The sequence below is a fragment of the Rhinopithecus bieti genome, unplaced genomic scaffold (genome assembly GCF_001698545.2).
Source record: "Rhinopithecus bieti isolate Rb0 unplaced genomic scaffold, ASM169854v2 scaffold_7049, whole genome shotgun sequence".
Lineage (NCBI taxonomy): Eukaryota > Metazoa > Chordata > Mammalia > Primates > Cercopithecidae > Rhinopithecus > Rhinopithecus bieti.
Genome location: NW_016805922.1, coordinates 3,005,923 through 3,029,907, shown reverse-complemented (window position 1 = coordinate 3,029,907; position 23,985 = coordinate 3,005,923). Strand labels below are relative to the sequence as shown.

General features: G+C 36.1%; 1 long non-coding RNA gene across 1 annotated transcript in view; it reads right to left on the bottom strand.

Annotated features, from left to right (window-relative positions):
* Positions 1–22,057: 22,057 nt before the first annotated feature.
* LOC108530939 (uncharacterized) overlaps positions 22,058–23,985 on the bottom strand; it is a 169,835-nt gene continuing 167,907 nt past the window's right edge. Inside the window, exon 4 of the long non-coding RNA XR_001886027.1 lies at positions 22,058–22,268. This is a non-coding gene — a long non-coding RNA (uncharacterized LOC108530939). The remainder of the gene's footprint in view (positions 22,269–23,985) is intronic.

Below are 23,985 nucleotides of genomic sequence, written 5' to 3'. Positions count from 1 at the left end.
AAAACATACAAACCCACACTTATTTGCTTGTTTCCCATTCATTTTTGTGAGAGAGGGTTAAGATAATGGCTCAAAAATGTTTCCCATCTTCATCAGGTCATACATCCTGTTGATTTCTTGTTTCCAACAAATGGTGATGAGCTGTAAATTCTGAAGCACTCTGTACCCTATCTCCTCATCACTCCTTTTATAACTATGAGCAGACTTTCTATCTGCTTTTGTGTTTTTAATCATTAGTTTGTAATCTTAATATCCTCCATTTAGTTCTCAATAAGATATTGTACATTTGGTTTGAGGCTTTTCTTTTTTTGGAGGAAGAAAAATGAACATTTTGCATTTTAAAATTGCATTAAGTAATTTAGAACCACACATGAACTTTTGTTCTTAGAAGCTGCAACCAAATCCCACATCAGTGATTTGATTATTGAAAGCACAGAATAACAATTGCATGGCAATGTATAAACATGCTGATGGAGAACAGTAGAATGCTGTGTGTTACAGCTTTGATTTACAGATCAGCGTGGGCAGATTGCTTTTGATCTTGACCTGTGAATTATTGATACCCTTAGATCAATGAAATGGTTTCCTTTCGGCTCATCTCAATTTGCTCAATTTGAAAGAAGACTTTAAAGAGTGCTAGTTCTATTGGTAAGGGCTCCTTTGTCTGCCTCCCTGAAACTTAGTGTTTCAAATCACGTTGAAAGAAGATTCCATGGCATCTTGATATCTTAGGTAACTAAAACCTGTTGCCTTGGAATGACAGTCTTTCCCCTCAATGCAGCAATTATTGCCCCTGTATATCAGATTCTTGAAGAGTCCTGGTGCGTTTATAAGGTCTTGGTCCTTGTCATATACCTGCCTTTCTCACTCTCCTTTACCATTTGACAATAGGGCATTTTCTATTTTTTTTTTTCTTTCTTAACATAGAAAAGTGCCCAAGATGGGTTGTTACATTAAAAAGCAAGCTGTAGAAGGATTTTAGAGTAGATTCACAATTTAGTGAAAAATAAAAGTAGCTATACGTATGTGCCTGTGTATGTACAGAAAAGTCTGAAAGTCTGTGCCCCTAAATTTAAGAGTTATAGCTTAGAAGTAGATAGAAAAAGATGTTTTAATTTTTTGTGCATTTAGTTATTGATTGAAATTTTCACAAGGAACATGTATCCTTTTTACATATAACACTGAGACAAAAAAATGACATTTACAGTGAGTCTTTGTAAACTGTACAAGTATAAAATTGACATTCAAAGCCTCTCACAGTTTGGCCCCTGCCGATATCTCCACCCTTAAAACTCACTTTGTTAGGGTGAAAGTGAGGCAATACAACCCCCAATGTTAATTGCAAGTTGCTTTTATGATTCTCTAGCTTTGTTTTGACCAAAGTGACTTCCTTTTCCTTGAAAATCAAGTTAATGTGTAGTGTTCTCTCTGAATCCTGGCCTCCTTTAAAGACCATCATGTGTCTTTTATCTTTCATCATATTTTCACATATCCAAGAGTTCTGCCTATCAACAACAAGAGCAAGATTTACTGAGCTTCACAGAGAGTGTGGCACCATTATAGTTTTTGACAAACCCACATGTAACTTCTAATATTACATCATTCACTGCAATTGCCTCTTTGTCTTCTAAATGTTTTTATAAGAATAACTTTATGTAACTAAATCTGGTGGAACCATGGATATGATGAGTCAGTTTTAATGGCTATTAGAAAAAAACTGTTAAAATATCTCTTAAGAGTGGTATTTGTTCACTGCTCTGGGATAAAATATCTTTTTGCACAGATGAATTGTCTACTTCGGACATTCATCTAGCTTTGTATAGAATAACTTTAAAATAGTTGTCTCAAAACATTGATGTCCTCTTTACCCGATAGTAGTTCCTGAGTGTTTGAGATGGCACCTTTTTAATATATAGGTCTGCTGACAAATTTTATCACCTGATTTAATCTTTCTATGCCTCGTTTCTTCATCTAGTTATAATAATAGTACCTACCTGGTAGAGTTGGGAGACTAAATGAGATTATTATAATTTAAATAAGCTTAGAATACTGCCTGGAACAGATTAGTAATATCTCAATTAATTCTCACTAGGAACTCATCTTGAGAGTTTGGTAAAAATGATTCAGGTGTAGCACTTATGACAGCACCTGACACATAGTAAGTACTCAGATATCATCGATGATGAGGATGATGGTGATGATAACTGTAATAATGTGATGATGATGGTTATGATAATTATGTAATTGATGAAGATAATTACTACTAAAACTAAAAAGGGAACGTTGAAGGTTTGGACAAGCAAGCACAACTGGGAGATGAAATCCATCCCCCTTTTGATCACCGATGCATAAGCTTTTGGAAGGGGTTGTATCATCCATAAGAAAGGAACACCTTTTATTATTTTTCAACCCAGAAGTTGCCCCTTTTGGTAACTTCTCTATTCAAAGGTAAACTTTTCCATTAAACTTACAAGAAGGTGTCATGCAAGTTAGTGGTCTCCTTAGAAATCACAATGTATATAACTCATGCACACATGTTTAAAGAATAACTTAGAGAAATATCTCTTCTTTCTTTCTTGTCCCCATTTCTAAATTCTCCCTTACAACATTTCACAAAAGTATAGCGGCACCTCTTCTGCTCTTTTGCCTCAGGGCAAGTTTGTATTTCAATGCCAACTGTAGGAGTTTTCTGTAAGGTATTTTCCCCTCCTGAATTTTGTTTTTTAAAGACTGAATATTCTGAAAAGATGATACTGTTGAGATTCAGAAAGCAATATCCCCAACATGAAAGCCTCAGAAGCAAAAGTTTATCTCTGACCCTCTCCTGCCCTCCTGTCTCTTAGTCCCATTCTCCTCCTAGGCTAGCCATAGAAACTAGAATCCCTCTTCCCCAAGGTGGGTCACAGAAACCAGAAACACCTTTCCCCAAAGCCAACCATAAAACCTAAAAATTACTACTCTAACTCTTTCTGTGTAGTAACTTTCTGTGCAAAAAAACTGGCCGTAAAGAAATTATCTGACCTATGTTGTAGGATGTAAGATTCCCCCAGTCCAGACAGAGTCTGGCCCCATACCCAGAAGGAAGAAATGCATGCTCAGAGAGGCCAAGAAGAATCCAGACAGACAGGCCTCTAATAGACATTTAGTCTATTAGAATTAGATTATATCCTTTTTGTCCAATCGTATTTCTGCACAGCTGGCCATACTTGCTGAACCTAAGCTTAAAAAAAAAAACAAGAAAAGATTCTTGTATCTTTGGATCTTCATTCTGAAGGCTCTCATGTACACATTCACAAATTTTGTATGTCTTTTCTCCTATGAATCTGCTTTTTGTCAGTGATTTTAGATAAACCTTCATAGGTGAAAGGGAAGTCTTTCTTTGGCCCCAACAAGGCCAAGTTCAGCACTGATATTTAACAAGGTACACATTGAAGAGGTGAAAGGATTTTGGAGGGAATGAGTTGTTTGGAGGTAGCCTTTTTTTTTTTTTTTTTTTTTTTTTGAGACAGAGTCTCGCTCTGTTGCCAGACTGGAGTAGAGTGGCTCACTGCAACCTCTGCCTCCTGAGTTCAAGCAATTCTCCCAAGGAGCTGGGACTACAGGCGCACATCACCACGCCCAGCTGATTTTTGTATTATTAGTAGAGACGGAGTTTCACCATATTGCCCAGGCTGGTCTCGATCTCTTGACCTCATGGTTCGCCTGCTTCGGCCTCCTGAAGTGCTGGGATTATAGGCGTGAGCCACCGCAACTGGCCTTGTAGGTAGACTTTTAAAGGCTTTCAGGCTCAGTCTTTAGGCTTCATAGCATAAAAGCAAATAGCTCTTCCATGATTGGCTTGTATAATGAGTATGTCAACGGTAGTTACACCAGATTACACTATGGAGCCGTTTCTCTGTAATTGTCCTAAATTAGGAAGGAACTCTGGAACACAATACAGCCAGTAATGACAAATGTTGTAATTTTCCATCAGCCCAGTAGGTTTTTAAGAATGAGACTTGGATTTAGTTTTATCACCTGAAAGCAAAATCATTGATAATTCTTGTATACTCTAAAACTACATTCACAGAGCTTACCCAGATAAATCAGGTCCTTTTATCAGCTTTGTCCCTGTCATACTGAGATATAAACCTTAATCATCCAAGAGAGTTTAATACTTAATCTTTGAGCTCCAAGGCCTTCCCTTGTCTTATAGCCATTCTTTGGAGGAGGTACAAAAGGTTTTTGTCTAATCTTTATTCAAGGATAAGTCGTAAAAAGTTCTGGAGGCACAAACAGTGTGAGCTTCCCTGAGAATAAAGCAGAACAAACACCCTAAGTGGTAACCGAGAAGTCATTCGAAAAAGTGCACTATGTTTATTTTAACTAAAAATCCAAATCCAGGGTAGAGCAGCAAATGAAACATCATCTCATTGCCACAGACTCCCAAATGTAGTACAAACTTCAGCTTTGTTACAAGAATGAATGTAAAAATATTCTTCCTTAATGGGAGCAGCTAACTAGAGGTGTTTAATCACCTCTTCCAAGTGTAAAATCACTGATAGTAAAACACCTCATCATCCTTATGGAGGTGAGAATCAATTATGTAAACATAAAGTCACCCTTGACAAACAGGCTCTTTGTCGATTTCATCAAGTGCCAGATTTTGGTCACCCTGTTTGCCTCTGAGTACACACACTTCATTTCCATGAGTATTCTAGGAAGACAGCATATGTCATTTGCCAATACACCAGGCAACATCTGCATAATAAAATGCAACCGCCATTGAAACTGGGCTAAAAACCAATTCATCCGGTGTTTAATGAGTAACATTAGCATACTCTTAAAATATACTAGTAACAGGTTTAATTACTGTTCATTTTATTGTTGATGGCAGGTATCCAGAACCTAATTTCTGACTAAATTCATTTTAGTAAAAGCAAAAAATAATGAATGAAATAAATGAATGTAATTTCAAGTTTTTGCCAGAAGTTACACTTTTATTTTATTAACATGGCATTAACTCAGAAGAGAAACATCTTACTTTTCCCAAATTACAATTTTATTTTAGGAAACCCTTTTCCTCCTACCCTGAATTTCAATCTAATATTGTCTTCAGATTAGCTTTTACTGTTTTATTTTTAAGGTAATACTATTATATGCTTTTAAAGTTTTACTCCAAAAGGAAGAAAAATAAAAAATATTTGCAGCTTTAAAAAAATTATAAAATTTAGAGAAATGACTAACAGCATATTTTAAAACAGTTCTAGTCAAAGTTTGATTTGTAGAGAGCTGTTGGTCTGAGAGCTGTCTGTTACCTGTGACTAATAAGTGTACAAACCAAGGGGCAGCATTAGGAATTTTTGTAGCAACTTGATATTTTCATAGTATTTTTACTGTATTTTCCAAATATTGTCAGTCTGCTGTGGCCCAGAGAGGAAAAACATTCTTTAATATACAAACATTGAATTTTAAAACACATAGGTCTTACTTTCTTAAATGGAGCATATGATAACTAGAAACATTGTCTTAAATAGTTTGTTTTTATTACATGATTAATTTTTTTCAGATTTTTTTTCCCAAAAAGAAGTATATGCCTATTAAATAGTCCAGATATTTCAAGTATCTTAAATTGGCCATTGATTCTTTAATGGCATTTGAACATAACCTTTCTTACAAACTGATATTGGTGTGCTGCTTTGAGATTGTTCCTACTCTGTGCCAAGCATCGGACTAAGCATTTTTCATGTGACTAATTCATTTAATTACCACAATGGTAAAATGATAGTATCGTGTGTTATCTCATGCCTTATAATCAGGATGAGGGCACAGTTTTCTGGTGAATAGTTGATGCATAGAATGAACTATGAATGAACATTTGCACAATGTATTTCAAAGAGCTAAGGCAGAAAAAGCTGGAATTTAGGTCTGGAAGATGGTAGGTAAAGAAATCAGAAAAATTTCTGTGGTTTGCATGGGCCAAAGGAATCAAGAGAAACATTTTGTTGTAGAGAAAAGACTGGATATTTGAGTCATATAAATCTACATTTGAATAACCATTTCACCTCACACAAGCTATGTGACTTAATTCTGGTCACTTGAACATTCTTTCCCATAATTTCTCGATTTAAATGAGGTAATAATTGTGGAGGGTCATTGTATTGGCTTTGTAATGCTCTTTCTGATGATTCCATGCATGCCTTTGTTACCTTTGAGTCTTCGCAGCCTCTGCAGTGCATTTCCTGGCTCACTTGCAGCTACAGTTCTGGATGTGATTTTAGTTTTGCAGATCACATGTACTCCTTGGAGTCTCAGATTTGCAATTTGGAGTTCCATTTTACTCACAGAGATCCTGGCAGAGGTGGATCAATGGCCAAGCAATTTCCTTCCCACACCAGACACAGAAGTTACCTGGGCAGCTCAGGTGTGGCCCCAGCCTGGGTATGGAGTCTATTCATTTACTTTTGTATGATAATAAGCTTTTCTTATTTAGGTATTTATAACAGAAGAAAAAATTCAGTCTCTACAGATGAACCCTAAACAAGACAGCATTCAACTCTGACTCATAAGTTGCATTATTTTGGTAATTAAATGAGATAGTGACATATAAAATGTTTAGTCCAATGCTTAGCACAGAGTAAGAGCTAAGTATTAGCTTCTCCTTTTCCGCTTATGATAGTTTACATGCCTAATGAAGTTTGATGTGAACTTGACTGAAGATAGAAAAATTAAATCATTTTGATATACTCTTTAATTATGTTGGTGGCTACATATGACTTAATACAGAAAGACATAGAGATAGTGTGTTACAATGATAGAAACACAGAAGAGTGAATCATTTTTATAGCAAAATGATCTAAGTTTATCTAAGTTTAACTCTCAGAACTACTTATCATTTGCCCTTGAGCCATGTTTCCTGGGATTTATTTGTTTCATCTGTGATGAGAGATGGATTAGGTTATATTTAACGTTCAGCAAGTCTTTAAATAAAATTCTGAGACTCAAATTCCAGCTTCTTTTACTCCCAATTTACAGTAGTGATTTGAAACATGAGGAATGTTCACTTTAGATGATTCATTGTTGAAGGAGTGTGATGGCAAACTAGGAAGTGATTTTCTTTGAAAACGTGCCTAACACTTGTTGTAAAGTCATGAAAGGTCAATGTATCGGTTAATATTATATATATATATATATATATTATATTACTATATATATATTATATTCTTCTGGGTCCCCTTTGTAGAGTTTTAAAGGTTCTTGTAAGGTCTTGGTAGATATCAGGAAGGATGCAAAAGGTAGTGTTTGTGTATTCTCTCTCTCTGTCAATGCTTTAAAGTGAGAATGGTACAGGTTGAGCATCCCTTTTCCAAAATGATTGGGGCAAGCAGTGTCTTGGGTTTTGGATTTTTCAGATTTTGGAATATTTGTTTACATAATGAGATATCTTAGGGATGAGACTCAAGTCTAAATACAACATTTATTTACGTTTTGTTTACACTTTATACACATAATCTAGAGGTCATTTTATGTAATATTTTAGTAGCTGTGGGGCATTCTGAAGAGCTTGCTGTTGGTGAGACTGGTCTGGACACATGGCATTTTATTACACTCTAGATGTGCTTACCTGGGGGGATATGGGTACATGTGAAAAAGATACATCACAGCTGAAGGGGCCTGGGATGGTCTTCTCTCCCTTAGAGACACTGAATAAACTGAATTGTTCATTAATAATTTGACTGTAACCCATCATCGCATGAGGTCAGATGTGGAATTTTCCATTTGTGACATCATGTTGACATTCAAAAAGTTTCAAACTTCTGAACATCAGATTAGGGAGACTCAGTCTATACATTGCTTAATTTTGGGGGGACCAGAGGAATTGAACTTAGTTTAGTTTGTCATATCAGTGGGATTTTCTGTGGTGACAAGTTGTTATTATTCTAAGAATATAAACCTTGATACACCTCTTTGTTGTTGTTGTATTTTTATTTTTTACAATTATAAATCTTGAGTATAGTTAAAATTTAGAAAATTTTTTTCCAAGTACTGTGTGGAATCGAAAGGTGTCTAAGATAATAGTCTTTCAAAGATGCAGAAAGTAGATGCAATCTCACCTGGGAAAAGCAGATTTCACAAAAGTATAACAGAAAAAAAAAAACAGTTGGCTGAACTTACTATAAATACATATAGCTAAAAGGGGAAAAAGCAGAGAAAAGACAGTTATCTTCTGGTCTTGTACAAGTTTAAGGTCTTGGTAGATATCAGGAAGGATGCAAAAGGTAACGTTGGTGTATTCTCTCTGTCAATGCTTTAACAATCTCTAGGGATACATCAAGGCTATTTAAATTGAGTTTTAAAAACATGACATGGTTTCATATTTGGGTTGACACTATTGACAAGTCCGTTTTCTCTTAATACAAATGATAGCGGTAGCAATGTTTGCATCTGATCTATTTGACTGCAAGGAGGAAGAATTGAATAGAATTAATCCAAGGAAAAAACTGTTTTATTATTGTTATTATTGACATATAAACTTTGATTGGAACTGTAAGCCTAAGCCTAGAGATAAACATTTCTCTCTCTCCATCATTGTTCCTCTGTGACCAGCCACCCTGTTTCTTATTCCAACCAATGAAAGTTGTCTCCTTTCCCTTATTTTCTATGTCTTCATTATTCAGCTTGCCCATTTGTACATTTCATCTTTTCTAGATTATCTTTGTCCCCTTTCTACATCACACATTTTCTCTCTAACTGGCATTTAAATCTTATGTATAAAATAGAAATCTTGTCTCTGTGGGAGAAAGAAGAGCATGCTTCTTTTCTCTTAGAACAGCTCCTTTATTTGGGAGGACATGACTAATAAAACTGAGGAACTTGAGTTAAGGACTGCTGAGCATCCATCACTCATTCATATTCCCTCTTTGTCTTGTTCTCTTGCTCTTCCTGTTTCTTAATCATTTCAGTTTATAGAGAAAGAAACCTTGATTTTTAACACCAAGTTATTCTGGTTTTACTAGAATGACAGATTGTTCAATCTTCTTTTTTGATTTATGTGTATGTTTATCTACTACTTTAAGATTCATGGGGTTGTTATTTTCAACTGGGGTGATTTTGGCCCCTGGAGACATTTGACAATGTCTTCAAACATTTTTTATTGTCAGCACAGGGACATGGGTGCTACTGGCATGTAGAGAGTAGAGTCCGGAAATGCTGCGAAACGTCCTACAATGCACACAACAACCTCCACATTAAAAAATAATAATAATAAAAGAATTATATGGCTCTAAATGTCAGTAGTACCAAAGTTGAGAATCTTTGCCATAAGGGAAGTGAAGGTTTTGGGATGAATTATTTTCTTTATACTCAGTAAGGTTTGGAGTTTTTGTTTCCTTTTCAAACTGTCTAATCTCTCAAATACACCCTTCCAGGTTCCCAGAACAAGGCATAATGGTGAAGCTGCTTTTGGGGTCAGTCTCCACAAAACATACAATTTTGCCAATATTTGGATTCAAGTTCCTTAGCCTTGTCCAAATAGGTGAATGGGAGAAAAACCAATATCTTTTCCTTACCCGTTGCAAGTGTCATGGGTGACACCCCTATAAGACAAGACTGATTAACAAGAGAAAAGCATAACAAATTAATTTAACAAAGCTTTAGATGGCATGGGACCCTTCAGAAATGAAGACCCAGAGACCCTGGGAAAATTGTGTATTTTTATGCTTAGGGTCAATGAAGCATGGACAGTCATTCAGAAATGTGATTAGACAAAGAAAGGGGTATAATTTAATGGTAATAAACTGGGAGAAACTAAGCAAATCTTGTTTGTTCAGATTCTTCTTGACCTTTCTGAACCGCACTTATTATTCGCTAGGTATGGAGCAGGAAGCCTCTGGAAGGAGGGTCTTATAATCTACATTCAGGTGAGGTAGGTCAGGTAATTCCTTTATGACCATGCTTCACACCAGACAGCCAGGGGAAGGTCACAGTAAACTTCTTGCTTTTGTGTCTTTCTCAATTGCCCGAGGTGTCATATTTTGGATTATCACATTCTAAGCCCTAAGACAGACATGGTCCAATACAGCATCAGCTGTGATGTATACAACATGGGCATGTTAACAATCATCTTTTAAAAAGGTGGTGGGGGGAATAATTTTTTTTTTAGAAAGGGTTATCATTAGACAGAAATCATAAAATATCTATAGAACAAAAAAATTATAATTACCTCAATATTTACCACCTTTTGTTGATGAAAATGCAAATGGGCCTTGCATCATATTTTTTTTCTACGGTATTAATACACAATGGCTGGGCTCCCAGCTAAACTCCACCCTCAAGCCTGGAACCTTGCTCCTATGTGAAAAAAAACTGACCCTGATACTGAAGGGCTGGGCTCCTGGCTAAACTCCACTCTCAGTCCTGGAACCTTGGCTCTCAGTGAAATCAGCTGACCCCATTTTTACTCCCAAATGATTGGTTTTATCCCGTCCTGCCCCCTATCCTGTGCCCATAAAAACCAGACCAACTGGCAGAAAAAAAAGAAGAAAAGAGCAACACAAGCGGCTGATCCAAGTGGTTGGGGACACAAGCTGCTGAGCATCGGGAATATAGGCTGCTGAACACTGGGGATACATGTGGCTGAGCACTGGAGACTAGCAATAGTTGTGTTTAACTTCAGACAGTGTGACTTCAGGGAAAGATGACTTTTCTTCCTGCACCATCCCCTTTCCAATTCTCCATCCCACCGAGAGCCACTTTTGTCACCCAATAAAAACCTTCTTTCAAACACTACCCTTCAAATAGTTTGTGTGACCTGATTCTTCCTGGATACTGAACAAGAACTCAGGTGTCAAAAAGAGCAGATGCTGGAGGCTGTCACCCTGACCCTTCACTAAGCTGTTAACACCTAGCTGTCCACGGACTAAAGGATGAGTGAAACAAACCACTCCAGTTCCTGCCCACAAATGGGTTGAAGGTCAAGGGAACAACCCCATCTCAATACGACTCAAATTATTTTAGATATCCATTTCTCACATTTCTGAGAACTTTTCATTTTTATTAGCTTTGAGAAAAGGAAAAACAATGTAGTAAATGAATTGGTGACTTTCCTTTTCCTTAGGCACCCTGGAGGGCCATGACCCTTATTTCTAGAAACCTTCCTAAGCTTTTTTACAGAACGAATCTCAGAACAAGAGTGCAGAGGCAAGGCAAGACATTCAGCTTACATCCTAATATTTCCTAGAAGAGGAGCAGGGAACTATCTTCCAGGGAATGAGAAAGAGCTTCCAGCTCCTTCCAGTCCTGTAATGACTTTAATAGAACTGGTGTGTGTTGTTCCCAGACAGTTTACTGCATACTTGCCCCTGAAAATATAGTGGTTAAAATAAATGATGAGCTGGAATTAAAACACTCTGCTGTTTGGTACTATTTGTTTGTTGGGAAACACTTACTGACTTTAGCCCTCATTTAAATTCTAGCACAATTTAAAGCCCATGAGGTATGTGCAGGAGCCCAGAACATGGCTTTGGAAAGGATTACTTCAGGTCCTTGCTTCCTCCCAGTCTTGGACTATGAAAATAGGGCAAGTCACTTAAGCATTTTGGGCTCTAATCTCAATGTCTTTATTTTGAAGATAATACCTACTTTTCAGCATTGTGGTAAGGTTTTTTTTTTTTTTTTTGAGACGGAGTCTTGCTCTGTCCCCAAGGCTGGAGTGCAGTGGCCAGATCTCAGCTCACTGCAAGCTCCGCCTCCCCGGTTTATGCCATTCTCCTGCCTCAGCCTCCTGAGTAGCTAGGACTACAGGCACCCGCCACCTCGTCCGGCTAGTTTTTTGTATTTTTTAGTAGAGACGGGGTTTCAACGGGTTAGCCAGGATGGTCTCGATCTCCTGACCTCATGATCCGCCCGTCTCGGCCTCCCAAAGTGCTGGGATTACAGGCTTGAGCCACGGCGCCTGGCCTTGTGCTAAGCTTTTTAACAGTTTTTAACTGAGCTTCAATACTTTCTAGTTCTGTGAATGTGGTTTTGTTCTGTAACATTTTCTGTCTATAGCAGATCAGTGTTATATCTACTTATAACTTTAAAAGGAATCTCCATTTATAAGGATGTCTCCCTCTCTCTGTACCAGGAAAACACAGATGATTCTGCATCGCCAAAGACTCTTAGCAATGGGAAAGCATCAACTTAAATCTGCATAACAAACTTTACCTTTGTTTACTCTGTGTTTTATGATCATCTCTCCATAACCAGCCCTTCCCACATCCTTTTTTATTTCAGTGGACAACAGTATTTAAACCTGAATTCAAAGTTACCTTGAGATTTACTCATTTCTTTGGATATCTCTTTTATCTACATGAAGTATATACATTACTAAATTTCTGTTTCTTTTTCTCTTGTTAATATTTCTTTTGTTACAGTAATCTATCCCATCTAAACACAATACAATGTAGAGGAAAAATTATTTTTTCCCCCTAACTGCCTCAATTTTCTCATTTGGAAATTGGGGAAGATTGTAACTGCCTCACAAAGTTTTCTTGAGATGTACATGAGTTAATGTCTGCAAAGCACTTACAATAGTGCCTGTCACAAACACGAGCTATCATTATTAATGCATGTTGAGCTTTCATCACAGTGCTTGACACCTGGCAATCATTCAGTCAATAGTAACTATTTTTATACAGAGTCAGGTATTATTATTAATAGAAACAAAGAAATATATGGATGTATGGCAAGGGAGAATCAGGAAAATGAGCTAGGAAGGTTTGATGTTGCCTAAACAAGCATATGCTTAGTGGTAATGGCTAGGCTTAGTGGGAAGCCATCAGTTAAGCAGGAAAGAATGAAGTAGTCTTTTCAGTAAACATGAGAGTCATGCTAGTAAATTAGATGGAATTTTGGCTGGAGACACAACTTGAAAATAATTGAGCACTCCGTGAATATTTGTAAAATAGACTTACTTTAATACTGTAAATGGCTCATATACATTTTCTGGCACAAATTTACACTCTATAGATTTTCTGCACATTTGTGAATCCCCTTGCAGGGTTAAACCAAATGAACAGAATCCTTCCATCACGCTCATTTCTAATGAAACCTATATTGCTACCATAAGCAGCAAAATAAAATTCTTTGCATGCATCTGTACCTTACAAAGCAAGGAGAGAGGCATTTTGAGACAGAATGTTTAAATGATGAAATGGAGATCTTGAGATTACATAGTGGTTTTAATGACAGTGATGCCTCATGTTGGCACAAGATTCCTTTTTTCAAAATGTATTCTTGTAAATAATCTCCTAGGATCTGTACAACAAAATAAAATATAAGGGGAGTTAAATAAAATTTGTAGGAGACCATTGATTTGAACAAAGCTCTTAGACTAGGCACAACAGACCAAACCAAAATGGAATTACTTGTGCTCAACTTCCAGGTTACCAAGCTGAAACTAAGTTGTTTATCTGACCTTCCAAGAAATCAAGAGAGGAAGAAATAATAACCAAATTATCAAACAGGTCAGTTTTTAGCCAGCATGATAAGGGAGTCTCGTCTGCTTTAACCTTTACAAGGGAAGTGACTTTGAAATTACTAATCTGCTGTTTGTTCTCAGTTGCTGCTTTCTTCAGCCCCTTTCTGCCTATAAAGCTAATCTTCTCTGTTCAGCTCACTCATTCTGTTTTATAGGATGAGGTGTTGCCCGACTGATTCCAGAATTGCAGATAAAAGACAATTAAGATTTTAGACTGAATTTATTTTAATTTTGTCTTTTAAGGGAAGGAATACAAAACTGTTACTTCCTTATTACAAACTGGAAAGTTGAGGCTTCTCTATCAGATATACACAAGAGATGTTTATTTAGCCTAACCTGTAGTCAGTGATTCCAGGCTTCATTGTCATGTGGAATATCTTCTCTTGCTATCCATGTTAGCCTAAAGAACTCTCCTCGTGTAGACTTTAATCTGACCCCTTTAAAATAAGTCCCTGCTAACCTTTCTTGAATCAGATGCTGGAAGATCTAAGTAAACTAATCTACTTATTCTTCCCAGCTACCCCTAAAGCTAGCAGTACCTATAGGCCTGAATCCTCTTTTCTTTAAATTAAGCTTCCTTCAGTAGGTCTGAATTTATCACAAATCCTATAAATTTTACCGTCTCAGAAAAAAAATGTAGTTTATCTAACTCCTTGAGGAAAAAAATGGAATAATTGCCTAATACATTCAACCAATATTGACTGATGACCAATAGTATTAGAATCTTTTTTGTGTTCTTATATTCAGCCATGAGCAGGAAATAGAAGATCACAGATCTTAGGTAATTTGCATATGAGGGCAGGGAAGATAGGTGATAACCAAGAAATTAAACAATTTTAAATTTTACTAAGCAGTAAGTTTTTCAAAGACTTTACAAAACAACAACAACAACAACAAACAAGAATGTTCTGGAGTGCTATGTAATATTATATTGAATGAGGCAAGAAGTTCTCCTGGAGGAAATTGCTTTTGAATGATGAAAAAGAAGTCAAGCATTCAAAAATCTGGAACCAAAAGGGGCTAAGTAAAGGAAAAAGCAGGGCAAAGGTAAGACCCAGGGTAGTATATACAAAAGACAAGGGAATTCAGTAAGCATAGACTAAGTAGAACACAGGATTAAATGAGAAGTATCAACGTGTGAGACAGAGACAGAGACAGAGGCAGAGACAGACATTATGGGGTCTAGTGAAGGATTTAGATTTTATTCTAAAGCCCAGTGATGTCTAATGGCTTTAAGTATGAAAGAATTTGATCTAATATACAATTTTTAATAGATTTCATTGGCTGCTTTATGGAGAATAGATTACAAGGAGGCAAGAGTGGAGGTTGGGAATTTGTGAGGAGTTATTAGAGAGAGAGAGAGAGAAAAAAGAGAGATCATAATTTAAATTTGTGTTGGAATAGTGAAGACTGAAAATAGACCAAATTAGAATAAATTATTCAGTTGCCAGTACTCGATGATAGATTTCTTGTGTTACAATTGGGATCGATGGTGATTGAAAGAGAGGACTAGATGCTTCCTAGTTTTAGGATTTGAATAACTGGGTAGACACTATTGTTCTTATCAGAAATGGGAAAAATAAAGGCTGAGAGAGGAGGTCTTGGGGCTGGGGTAAGAATGAATAGTACTGTTTTTAAAAATTCATACTTATAATTCACATAATATTTTAGTGTGTTTTTACTTACATTCAGTGCAGGCTGACTATAGTCTCCCTTAAACTTGGGACTTTATTTCTATTAGATCAGTCTAAGGTTATGGTTGTTTATCTAGTAGTCACATGTAGAAAAACATTGTATTCAATAGAAAACTATTCATCCTCCTTGTGTTAGCCCTCCTGGCTCTTAGAGTCTAGCTCCATTTACTGTATTTAAGCCATTTTGCAACTCTTTGTAAATAGGTAACTGATAGGTACATAAATTCATTCCTGTTTAACAGTGATTTTAGTTAATTTCCTCCTTCCTATGGAAAACCACTTATATTCCCATTTGTAACATTTCCCATCCAAACTTTTTTTATTCTATGCAATTTTTGCTTTTTTGACTTTTCCTTTGAATCTATTACAACATCGCCCTGGTTTCCTAATATCATATGAGTAAAATAAAATCTTCAACACATGTTCATTTCTATATCTGTAAGAATCATGATTTGACCTTTATTTGAAAATTATCTCTTAATACATATCTCACCAGCGACTCATATTGCTCTCATGGTCAAATGACCCCCCATGCCTTTACTGAATGGATTGCTGTCAACTTGTGTCTTCTAAATCCTGTGTTTATATAATGTGACTTTGACACATTTATTTCATATAATGGCAATTGCCCTGAAAAATGTTGGACTTTCATATGAATCAGTAAGACTCAGTTCTACCAATACAATTATAAAATCAAGAGTCAAATGACCAGGAGGCTGAGGCAGGAGAATAGCTTGAACCCAAGAGGCAGAGCTTGTAGTGGGCCGAGATCATGTCATTGCACTTCAGCCTGGGCAACAAGAGCAAAACTCAGTCTCAAAACAAGCAAACAAAAAGTCAAATGACTCAGATTATACCTCAGTACCAGGAACATTACATCTTCCAGTGGTAGGGGTAATTTCTTAGCTGTTTTAACCGTCAATCTTTGAGGTTCTGCAAGCCTTTTATTAAAATTCCAAACACTGCTGAACAAAAGAATTACCCTGTCAATAATGAAAGACATCAATGAGTGTTTCCAACCAAATTCACATTTTTTCTCTGTTCTCAGAAGTGAATACTGTAGTGGCTAAGATTCTGAGAGATTGCAACTCATTATTTTTTAGAGAAAACCTACTTAAAGCTATATTCTAAAACTATCTTTTAAAAATGATTAGCTTCTGACTCATAAATTGCAGTGGTTCCTGTTTTATCTTGTCAAGGAAGAAGGAAACAGACTTCATTGACAAGGAAAACATAAACATGGCATCTTTGGCAAAAGTACTGTTTAAATATTTAGAAAATTATGATTCATAACTCAAAAAAGGTAATGATCTTATATCACTCCCAGACCAGTATTTGGGCAAACACTTTTCCTACTTATGTAACGTTAATTGACAGTAAAGCATTGTAGGTGAGGGCACATTTTTCCACTATTCTCTGAGGGGTCAATAATTGATATGCAATTGAGAGTAGGCAGATTAACAGGAGAAAGGTATACAGATGCTCCTTACCTTATGATGGGTTCACATCTTGATGAACCCATTATCAGTTGAAAATGCATCTTAAGCCCTGATAAGCCCATCAGAAAGTCAAGAAATTGTCAATTAAACTATAGTATGCTGAGGACTGTCTATACAAATTTATTACATACATGGGGACATCACACAAAAGAAAAGTGAACACCCCAAAACCCAGGAAGATCTAGAAGCTTATGTACTCTTGTTGGGGTTCAGAAAATAATATTCCAAAGTGAAGTCTTAAGAAACAGCCTCAGAAGCAAAGTGTCTCTCTGAACTCTTTTTGCTACCCTGTCTCTTGCCTCTCATTCTCTCCTAGGCAAGCCATAGAAACCAGAACCCCCTTTCCTCAAAGCCAGACATAAAACCTAAAGTAATACTCTAACCTCCCCCCCACCATTCTGTGTAACAGGTGGTCATAAAGAAATTAAGAACCTCAATCCAGAGGGTTCCTACTCCATACCCAGGAGAAAGGAATACTGCACAGAGAGACCAAAAAATAAAAAAAAAAGAACAAATAAGCCTTATTGGGTTTCCCCTTTCAGTGTATTTGCATTAGATCATATCTTTTTTTTTTGTCCAATCACAATTTTCTACAGAGCTCTTTAGACTTCATTGAACCTAAACATAAAATTGTGTAGTTTTCCCTGTGTATTTGGATCTTCATTCTGAAGGCTCCTATGTCACATAAAGCTATGATCAAATAAATTTGTTATACTCTTCTCCTTTTAATCTTAGTTATAGGGATGTTGGCCATGACCATCATGATGGCGAGAAAAGGGATCAACCCCTTTCTGCACCCTACAACCTCTTCATTAGAGAGGAGTAAGCAGGGGATGTAGGCGAACTTAGGGAAGTGTAAATGATTTGGGGGAAAGATGAATCAGCCCTCAGAAGAATAAGTATTAGACTACAGCAAAGTCTGTCTGGGCATGATGTCAACCTCCAGTGTCCTCTGCTGTGATACAAGTTTAATCTTCCCTGGTTAATGAGACTCCCAGGAAGGAGATTCGTGATAGCTGAGTTCCTTTCAGAAGATCTGCTTTTAGACAGATAAAGGAAGTTCAGAGAAAGTTCCTTCCTTCATTTGCTGTTCCCCAGGTCCCCTCAGTTTGAAATAATCAGCGTACAAAAGCAGCGTATTTTGGGCTAGCATTTGCTGAACTCCTCCAGTATTATTTTGTTCTGTAAGTTAGTAACATTCAGAATATTATGTCCTGAACATTAAATAAGAACAATTATTTTACAAAAATGAATTGTTCATTTTTTGTTATAATATTTTGATTTTAGACCAAGCCTGTAAAATTTTAACCATTATTTTAACATATTATAAATCAATTTTGAAGAGATCATTTTGGAGAAATAATAGGCAAAAACACAACCTTCATTGCAAAATGAGAATCTAAACAAAAAAAATCAAAGATTTAATAATATGTCTAAGGTAGTTATGAGATTTCTCTATGAGGGTATCCACAAACATAGTAGACTTTAATGAGATAGATTAATGGATTCACCAATTTTGAATTTTGTTCTGACATTGTAATAAAGCAAACTTAAATGTTACACAAAACTTCTCAGATGTAAAATGCTTTCTTACTTAAACCTGCTTTTTCCAGAATAAATTGACATTTTTGGTATATTTTGGGCAATTTTAAATAAAATATTTCCTTTGTCATTAGAGACTATAGATAACTAGACTTGAGGAGTTCTGGGGACTATGGGCTTTGTGTTTCCTTATCTGTAAAAGAGAAAACTTTAGGTTTAGTTTCTGGAAATGTGGGACTGCCTCCTCTCCTCCTTATATTAGAAAACAGATTGTATTGACTTTATATTCCTTTGGAATAAGCACAAAACAGCCAGGTGTGGTGGCTCATGCCTGTAATCACAGCACTTTGGGAGGCTGAACTGGAAGGATTGCTTGAGTTTAGGAGTCCCAGACCAGCCTGGCAGCATAGTGAGACCGCAGAAAAATTCCACAGAAAAATTTTGAAAATTACCTGAACATGTGGCACATGCCTGTAATCCCAACTACTTGGGAAGCTGAGATGGGAGGATCACTTGACCCAGGGAGGTTGAGGCTGCCATGAGCTCTGATTGTGCCATTGCACTCCAGCCTAAGTGACAGAGTAAGACACTGTCTCAAAAAACAAACAAAAACCAGAAAGCAATAAATGGCAATTTTCACACTTCTCTAAGTTCTCTACTTGAGGATGAGATTCCTACAAGTCTACACGTATTATCCACTTTAGCTTTAAGACCTAAATTGTTCCGATGACTGTGAGAAGACACATAGGCATGTATTTGCCTTGCAGAGGAGTCTTTGTATGTTTTCTAGGGACCATAACAAGGTCAAAAATGAAGTAATTTGACGCCATTTCTAATTTTTCCAGGACCCATGGTGATAAAGAATTACAACTGTCTTAATATATTTGGCACCTTAGGAGGCATAAATGAAGCTAACATTATTTCTAATGAAAGACAGTTTTCAAAGGATGTCCGCAAAAATTACATGTTCTTTTATTTTGGTACTATATGTAAGAATTATCTTCTGGGAAAGTACACCCAGATAAAATCATGTACTTCTTCTTTAAGGGGGAAAAAATAATATTTGGTCAATACCATTTGCTTCCCATGGAAAAAAAGTTAAATAATTGTATGGGAGTGTCTAGAGAGTCTTGACTCCATAACAACTATTTTATAGAGAAGTTCTCTTAAATCGAAGATCGAACCAGGCAATGTTTAGTTTATGATTCTATTTCAAAAATTTGTACTACTTTTTTCTTTTACCTGTCCTGCAAAGTGAGGGTGTTATAAGTTAACTAAGTAATGTAACACAGATTTTATATTTAAAAGATTTGGGAAAAGAGAGTAATAAGAAGTTTTTTCACTCTCTTCTCTCTTAGTTTGAGCACCAATCTCAGGTTTCAGGAAAGTGTGTGGATAGCAAAGAGGAGAAGAGATTAAAGTGTACTTTGTTTCCCTGAAGGTCTCAGAGCTCCTTTGGAAGAAGAGTAGCTTAGATAGCCTAACAGTTTGAGACAAGTAACATGGAAGGCAACTGATGTAAGGTTTATTGTAAAATAAACTCCTTGGTATTAATGTCAAAATAGGATAGATGTGTGGTCTATGATATTTGCTATTTAGTATGTTCTTCTGCCTTGTGGAAAGAAAGGCCGAATCCGTATCTTGTCTGGTTTCTAGCAGATGGCCATAGGTCAATTACTGCTCACCTGAATTACAAATTTTTTGAAGTAATTCTTTTTCACTGATGTTATTTAGGGCATAAGTGGTTAGTTTGACAATTAGAGCAAAAATGTACTTAAAGAGAGTTTGTAAATTTAAAAAAAATTTTGAGACTCTATAACCTAAATATAGAAAATACTTAATGAATATATCCAAAAGTAATTTTAATCTTCACAGCAGTGAAACGGTCCAGCGTTAATTTTAGATTTTTAAATTAGACAAAGAGTTATAGCCAAAGGGTACTGAAGAAATTGCTTAATATCAGCTTTTCCTTTAAGATTGGTGTAGGTTTAACGAATTTAAGTTAGCATATAAGACAGAGACAAAAAAATTAAAAAATAATTTTCAAAGTATATATACATCATCTTAAAATATCAACTGAATTGAGAGAAACTATGTTCTTTTTAATAGTTTTCCAAATGATAACTTCAGGAGATGTTGGAATAAGACAATGTATGACAGGCACAACTCTTCCAGAATAACTTCCATCTAGAGACCTGTGTTGATCAAACCCAGACTTTTCAGTTTTTGTAACCTAACAGTTTAATAACTTTTTGAAGAGAAGGAAGTAGAAAGGCTCTTGTACCAATATTTACGAGATTTTTTAGAATTTCCCCTCCAACTGAACTGATACTGATGTTGAAAGCAAATTTATGCATTTTAGAAGTTTTTTGTTGTTTTGTTTCTGAGCTAGGGCCTCACTACGTTTCCCGGGTTAGTCTGGGAACTCCTGGGCTCAAGTGATCCTCCTGCATTGCCTCAGCCTCCCAAGTAGCTGGGATTACAGGCACACCATTATGCCCAGCTCACGTTTTTTATTTTATTTTTTCTCTTTAAAGAGAAGTCACAGTAGAACTTCACAATTATCTGAAGAAAAAAAATCAGTATAATTTTTGGCATCCTTTTCAAATTTGACTTTAAAAGCTGGTTAGTAGCATTCTGAAATAAATTCTTTCCTTCTCTAGATTTTTTGAAAAATATATTATTAACTGCTAGGACTCAGAACATTATACCCCAATATATGGTGTCTTGGCATGCAGAGTACTTTGAACTGAAGGGTATTGGAAGGGCCTCAGAAGGAAGGCCCCTCTGACCTTCTCTCACTCTCCTTTCTCCAGCTCTCCTCTCTCCCAAGGCGGCTCATAGAAATTAGAATTCTTTTCCCTCACAGCAAGCCATAAAACCTAAAAGGGTCATTCTGACCTACCTCCCCTGAAAATAGGTCAGAATACCCTTTTCTGATAGTTGTTCTTCCCTATATGGGGGGAAGGCATGCTAGACAGAAAGGTTGAGAAGAATGTGAAGAGACAGGCGTTGCTAAATTCTCTTCAGTTTATTATCATTAGGTCATACTCTTTTCGTCGAATCACATTTCTCCACAACTATTCACTTCTGTCTTCAGACTTAGCATACAAATGCAAAATTTTCTCTGGATTTGGGACTACATTTCTGAAGGCTCCCACATCATTAAAACTTTGTTAAATAAACACATTATGCATTTTTCTTGTTCATCTGTGTTTTGTTATAGTGGTGTCAGCTGTGACCCTTGCAATGGGTGAGAAAAAGACATTACGTTTTGCCATTACATAATAAGCAAACTAAATATTAGCAGCTGGATTTTGTCACTATAATTCTATAAATGGACAAATGGTTATCAGCTAACCATGGTTATCTACTCAGATTTGGGAAAACTTATCTCTTCTAATTTCCACTGTTGTAATAGGAGCAATTAATATTTAGATACTATTTTATTGGTGTTGTTATATTGCAGGATATGAGGGGGGAATAAAGTTCAAATGTATTTATATGCTATACATAAAGGATGTTTTCATTAATTGTGCATTCATATGTATTTATAAATAATAACTAATAATAGTAAATAATAATAGGGCATTGGGGGTTAGAAAAGAATGTGATAACCGTGGAGTGATCTCCAAGTAATTTTTTCATAAATAATATCACCTGAAATAAGAGGAATGCTTTGTGTTAAAACCTGAAGCTCTGTGAATGTTTATTGATGATGACAGCATTTCTTATAATTTAGTAATTTGCTTTGTAAATTAAGTCCTTTAAAGTATTCTATTAACCAAAAATATCAGCTGTGTATTGTATAACTATTTTTAAAAGGTTTTCCACCTGTTTTCCTTTGGGTTATCATTTTTCCAGGGGCAGAAACTATGACAAATTATCCAATTCCATAAAACCCAAGCTAGTCCACCATCCTGTATTCAATTGAAGGCACAATTCATCTACAAAGTGTTCTCATTGTATGTTTCATGTGGAGAAAGAAACCAATGTCATAAACGTGCTGCAGTTATTTTCCATTTCTTGTTTCTGCAGCAATAAAAGAAGAAAGAGAGTTAAACATTTATTTACTTGTCAAACTGGACAACATTCTTCAAAAGAAAATTATGTACTACCTTAACCACTTTAGCAATTTGAACTATCTAAGAGGAAAATTTTAAATAAGATGGATTCCTTGTTAACTACTTTAATTTTATTCAGTGGGTAACACTTTTCTTCCCTCTAGACATTTACCTCTCTCAAAATTAAGGAGTTATTTTAAAACCACTTCACTGTGTTTTTTGAAACCTAGGTTCTCTAGGAGACTGTCTATTCTGTACTTAAAATATACAAATACTGTATATGGTTGGAGGTATTGAAATGAAGAGTATATGCTGTTTATGTGCTTTTTAGTAAGTTCATGTTAAACCTTTAAGATGCCTTTACAATGAACATGTAAATGGATAATTCACTCGATAAGCCAGAAAAAGAAAAGAATTATCTTTTGTTACATTTAGAAGGTATAACATGTTCTTTAAAAACAAAATCTACTAATCGCACATTATTTGGAGAATAATGTACTGATTTTATGTTTTTTTTTTTTTTGAGACGGAGGCTCGTTCTGTTGCCCAGGCTGGAGTGCAGTGGCACGATCTCGGTTCACTGCAACCTCTGCCTCCTGGGTTCAAGCAATTCTCCTGCTTCAGCCGCCCAAGTAGCTGGGATTACAGGTGCATGCCATCATGCTCAGTCAATTTTTTGTATTTTTAGTAGAGGTGGGGGTTTCATCATGTTGGCCAGGCTGGTCTCGAACTCCTGACCTCAGATGATCCGCCTGCCTCGGCCTCCCAAAGTGCTGGGATTACAGGCATGAGCCACCGTGCCTGGCCTATGTACTGATTTTATAGGCAGAACAAAGAACAGGCACATTATCTCCCTTTAAAGTATTTCGTTTTATGATATGGAGAATAACTACACGAAAAGAAAAAAGAAAATTTGGACATGGGGTACAGTGTCTTTCATAGCTAGCAATAGTGATGAGACTTTACAAAAAGGATTCTTCCACTTTAATGAGGCTCCTTGTGCATATAGGAGATATCCTTTTTCTGTACAGAACTTGGGTTTTAAGATATTTGAGCATTCTATAGAATGTGGGCTACTGTTGTTATTAAATGTCTGGCTTTATTAATGAGATCATTTATTACTCATTGCCTGTGCCACCTGCAAACCCATCTATAACTAGGTTCAATATTGTTCTGATTAATTTTTCTTGACTATTTTCCTTTTCTTCTTTCTTTTTCCTGTTTAAACATGGAATGTGTGGAGCCATAGTTGTGGGAGTATCTGAATTCTAAATCAATATTTTCCAAAACATCATTTCCAAATTGACTTCAAAGTTGAATTGGCCATTGGCTGTTTTTTTGTTTTGTGAATGTAGAATTTTAAGTGCAAAACATCATGTGACAATTTTCTTCTTTGAGGCCAAAAAAACCAAATCACTAAAATTTTCACAACAATAACGTCAATCTTCTATGTCAGGAGTAGGGAAACTATGGTCTGTGAGCCAAATCAAGATCATCAAGATCACAGCCTACTTCTGTTTTAATAATCTGTGATGTAGCAATATGTTTTATATTTTATAGGGGTTTTTTTTTTTTTGGAAAAATAAAGAAAAGAGAAGAATATGTGATGGAGACCTTATGGCCCACAGAACCTTAAATACTCACTATCTGGCTCCTTTAGAAAAGTCTGGTAGACACCTGCTGTA